The sequence below is a fragment of the Falco naumanni genome, chromosome 8, assembly GCF_017639655.2.
Source record: "Falco naumanni isolate bFalNau1 chromosome 8, bFalNau1.pat, whole genome shotgun sequence".
NCBI classification, from domain to species: Eukaryota; Metazoa; Chordata; class Aves; order Falconiformes; family Falconidae; genus Falco; species Falco naumanni.
The window spans coordinates 7,417,703-7,423,313 of record NC_054061.1 but is presented as its reverse complement, the minus strand read 5'-3'; positions in this window follow the sequence as shown (position 1 = coordinate 7,423,313).

The window sequence follows — 5,611 nt, the reverse complement described above, 5'->3', positions numbered from 1 at the left end:
GAAGTTCTGTATGCCTTGAGACAGTGTGTTGCCAAACCAGAAATAATCTTTGTTTTCTAGGAAGCCAGAATGCAACAAGGTGTAAATTTACTGATCAGACAATGGAAAGCTTTGCAAGCAAAGAAGGTATCAACTTCCAGGAGTAAATAAGGACAAAATCTGTTTATTGGGAAGCCGATCGGGAAGTCGGTCATGGAGGAAGGATGAGGGTATGTCTCCATTTGCACCTGTGCTGCTTTTGCTGCTTGTGAAAGGTTGTAAAGCATTTATCTGGACTTCTTGTCACACTCCCACCCCAGTGCTCTCTTTGCTTTGCATGTGGCAGTGTGTGAAGACCCCCCATCCTTTTTACAGGAGGCTCCCCTGTGCCCACCCAGCTGGGGAGGAGTGGGTGAACCTCAGGACCAACTTTCTGTATCTTCCCTTTCCCATTAGGGCACGTTCCACTCACTGGGTTTACTGGTGAGCTACGAAAACATGTCCCCAGCCTGCCACAGCAGGGACTGGCTTATTAGCCTGGGCTGGGGAAGAGGCACGTGGGTGAAAGGGAAAGACGTGGGTGCCAGGACAGCCTCACAGGCACCCTCTGACTGCCACAGCCGTGCTGGCTTCAGACACACAGATCCAGGAATAACTCAATATCTTTTACCTTGCTGCAATGGAACAGTCATCTCTTGCAGAGAAATGACTTGGAGCCACTAAGCTGTCAAGCAATATGCAATTGAAGAAGAGATTTGGGGGATTAGCACTGGCCAGATCAATAGTGTCATATTTAAACAGCATCTGAAGTTATTGTTTGATGGCAGAGACCGAGTTTGGGAGAATTATCTGCCTGTTGGAGTTCGGGCACTGTTTTCATCTGATTTTATGACATTTCCCCGTGGTCTGGCCCTTTGTGGAAACAAATCATGATTCTGGGAGTTTATTTGTGGTGCTTTTCTCACACAACGAATTCACAAGGCTGAAATTCATTCCCAGAGATTTTATGAATGTTGTGAGAGTTGATTACTTGGACTCACCTAGACAGAAACTTCACAGAGGGTCAAATGTGTAATTAACATCCTTATTTCCTGTCTCTTCTGATGTCACTTGTAAAGCTTGCTGGAATACTTTTCTTACCAGACTTTGATCTTAAATTTTTTCTTCTTTTCACTTCTTCTCGTCTCTATAATTAGATGTAGTTTTAGGGGTGGGGGTTAAATAACATTAGTAATGACAATCAGTAGTCATGAATATTTTTTTGGAGGTTTTCTATGAAAAGCCATTTTAAATTTGGTCAAGAAATGACTTCCAAAGTCCTGCTACTTATAAGGATGTGCACTGGATGCGTCACTTAGGGACATCCTGAAAAAATGCACCAATATCCAAAATGTCAGACCTGAAAACCCTTGCTTCTTGCTTGGTGGAAGGCAGTTATCACCAGCAAAGCAGATCCTCCCCCAGCAGCACGTGCTGTGAGGTTGCTCAGTCTGTGCAGTAAACCTTCATTCCTGTGAGACGTCAACATGTGGGCACGTGCAGATAAATGAGCTAGCCAAAGGCTTCTGAGATGCTGTAGCACCTTCTCCAGCATACTTCACCAGGAAAATCTACATGCCTGCCTAGTGGCCTTGGAGGCTGCAAGTGGCTCTGATACTACACTGATGAGTGCCGCACCGGCAATGGTGAGGACGTTTGATGCGAGCCCCATTTCCTTCTGATTGCACAAATGTGCCATCTCACAAATGCCTCCTGCAAAACAGCCTCACTCTGAGATACTGGCTGATGAGCTGTCTGCTAAATGGCCCAAATAGCAGCTATGTATCCTGCCAAGCAACTGACAGCTTTGAAACACATCCCACAAAGGGTAGCAGAGCAGGCACCCTTGCTCCATGTAAAAGAACATGGTCCTGAAGAAGCAGATGGTTCCTAGTGCTAACTGGACTCCTAAGCATGGTTGCCTTTGTGCTACTCTTCTTCAGGTTGTCATCAGTCCATGCGTTGCTCCTTCTGGCAGTTTAAATGGTCACAGACTGCTGGAATTGAAGTTGTGTCCCAAAAAGTAAGTAAAATATCACTTTGTTTGGACAAAATTAAAGGAAACTTGCAGAAAGAGGAACTGTGGCATTGTTCCTTTTTCATTTCTTCTGAGAAGAACGACATTGTCTTTTTTGGCATCAATTACAGCGGGAAAGTGAGACCTATATTCTTGGAGATTGTTAGGAAAGCAAATATTGGCAACGTTTGCTCGCACAGGGGCTGTAGAGCTCTCTGCCCCCAAGTTCCGAAGCATACAGCTTCACACTGGGTAGCTCGTTCAGAGAAACTCATGTCTGAGCAATGGGATTTTCCAGGCCTTAGTTTTATGGCTATAGAAAGATTATCTTCTCATAGAAATATTATCTTTTGTTTATCACATTGTCTCCACCAGAGGGAGAAATTCACTGAACAGTAATGGTCTTTATTTATAGGATTATATGAAACTGAGGCACTGTTCCTAAGAGTATTTTCTGCAATAAGAAACTAATAGATTTTTGCAGGCAAAGTGTTTGCAAAGACTTAATTTCCTAAAACCTCTCACATTCCCTCATTTCTCTGTGCTGCATAATTAATATTTTTCTTTTCTTTTTTATTTTTTTTTCCACAGAAAAGGTAGATATTTTTTTTTTCTTTATGCGAAGCTGAGGAACCACTAAATTAGCCAGCGTGGACTCAGGATGGGTCGGCATTTTGCTACCACAGACATTTGTTTTGCCTCTTCAGAGCTTCATCACAGCAATTCCACCGCCTTTCCTGGGAAATTGGCTTCTAACTGGAGTTTAAAGGTATTAATTACCTCTATTTCTCAACCATGGCAGAAGTTTATTACTATCTTGTAGACAGTGCAGAATTTCAAATAGGTTGTTTCTCTTTGCTGTCTGCTTTCTGCTTGTCTTTAAATAATAACATCAGTGCCCTTTTTAGAATTCAACCACTTTGCCATTAAGTAGTAAACAAACTACTTCTGCTCTGGGCATGCTGATCTGCCTTTCCAAGACACATCGATAATAAATGCTACATGTATTCTTCTGTCAAAGACATTAAATCATGGAAGACATCTGCACCAAAATAAGCAAGTGAGAGATGAATGCTGAGAAGGTGAAGAAAAGGTCAGCTCTGAGGGAAGAAGGGTTGGAACGTTATTTTTTAGCAATGATGGATCAGCATCTTTAGTCCTTAAGCTCTACTTCCTTGATGTCATAATATATCATAATACATAAACTGTTAGTTCTAATCCCCTTGGGTTTATAGCGTGTTTACACAGACACACAAACATATATGTCAGGCAAGGCTAATGGGGGATGGATGTTGATGTCGATTAACAAACAAACTTAACACGCTTTGTAGGGCAGGTATTGTTGGATTCCTAGCAACACCTGAGACGGAAAGGTTGTGAAAACATCAAGCACACATCCAGGAAAATGTTACCTAGGAATGGCTAACTTCAGAGGGGTGAGACTTCACTGGTGCAGAATTTCAGCAACTGGAACGCCAGCAAAGGGCTGGGCAGGAAGGGGGAGAGCCAGCCAGCCCTGCCGCGGGGGAAGAGCTTTCTGTACAGCTCCTCCCTGTCCTGCCGCGGTGCTGGGTAACCTGCGCTGGGGCATGGAAGTATGGATGCACGTGGTGTTGGTAGAATCTTAGGAAGATTTCTGGTTTGGTCCAGAGAATGATAGAACGGCAGCAAAAGGAAATCAAGACGTGAGCAAGGAAAGAGGCAGTAGGTTCACTCGGAGCCTGGTGATGCTAGAGGTACATGGCACATGGGCAGGAGCGGGAAGGAAGGAGTTCTTTCTGCAGGTCTGTGGCTCCGTTAGGAGCACAGTTTCCTATAATATTTCGGGTTACCTGTGGCTAGTGAAAGCCCCAATTACCATTCTCTTCAACACACACACAAAAGCAGGAGTGCCTTTTGCCTTAACCTCTGTGTCGCAACTGGCTTTTGTAGCAGATTAATATTGCTTACTTCAAATGCTGCAAATCTGAGATTTTAATCTTTGTGCCTGATTGCCGCCTCCTCTTCTATCAGAAGTTTCTGACTTCTGAAGGTTTAGTATAGCCAGGACTCTTGTTCAAATTAATCTCTCTGTGTTCTTCTTCCACCATTCATTTTCCATCCTTATGTGTTTATTCATCCTAAGCGCATCTCTGTAACAGGACATATATTAATACTCTGTGCAGCACTCTTCATTCAGGTGAGTCTTCCCCCCTCTTTTGTATGCACAGTTCTGTGGCTAGCATTTTAAGAATGCAGTTAAGTAATCTGTGACTTTTCATAAATGCAGTCCTATTTGGCTTTGGGGTTTTTTTGCTTTTGCTCTAATATGGAGGTAAACAGATTCATTAAAACAATGTATTCGTCACTGAGTTCAGGGGGAAAGCAGGAGCGATCAGCTCCTGAATGCAGTTAGAGGCAAACACAAGTTTGCAGAAGTTTGATTATTTATCACTTCCATATTGCTGGGTTTCTCTTCCTTCACTTCTCTTTCTCCTTCTATAAATCTGCATCCTGAACTATACATAGAAAAAGTCTGGTCCAAAGAGGGTCTTAAGATGTTTATGTTAAAGCCAGGCTGATATTTGAAACATGCACAAGTATATTCTCAATAACTGGACTTTTATTTTCCTGGTGCATTCAAGCTGTGATGATGCTTGTTTTTAAAAATGGGAGTAGCTGCACTGAGAAGTGTATACATACCAGGTATTAGTACAATCTTTCATTGCTTGAAATAAATTTCCAAATGGAGATACTATAACTTATTTCTAAATATGCAAAAAAAAAAAAAAAAAGTAGTAACATTTTGGGGGGTTGTGTGTAAATCAGGTGTAAATTAGATGCCACAGCTTTTTTTATTTGCTTTAAACTGCCTAACTTTGCAAAAATGTTTACATTCTTCCTTTTTAAGCTGCAGCAGTGTCGTTGCTGAAGGTGTATTTCTGTACTATCATCACACTCTATCAACAAAATTAGGAGATAATTTTTATCAGTAGCTCAGTTAGTCATTTCAAAATTATTCCAAACAATCCCATTTTTGTCATTATGTAATCACATGTGGTTCTTAAAAGTTCTTCTTTATACTTTAGGGCATTTTCAGCATACAAGGGAAACAAATAACACAATCTAGGGAGGCAAGGAGGCAGCTGGGAACCATAAACATTGCATTCTTATAGAAGTTGAATTACTGACCCGTTTTCCAGCCCTAGGCAAGTCACAGAAGTTTTTACATTTTATTTGTCATTATAAATGGCCTTTGTTTGTCATAAGGGAGAAGAAAGGAGGAAAAAATTTTTATTTGTTCTTTGGAAAAATCTCGGAGCTATCTCTGTTTTCTCTATTTGCCTGTGCTTGGTGGTATGTAACCTCACCAAAATATCACAGAATCTTAGCTGCTTTCTGAAATAAATTTCGGATCTGGAGAAGAAATGCCCCCTCTCCCACATTAATAGTTTTTAGTTTAAAACAAAGACAATTTGAATGTTACCTCGGGAAAACTCAGAGCATAGGTGAGTGCTAGCCTGTGGTGGTCTCACCGAAACTGGGAGTAACAGAACTCCGTAACATCAACATAGCATTAAGAAGCAGGCGTTCTTT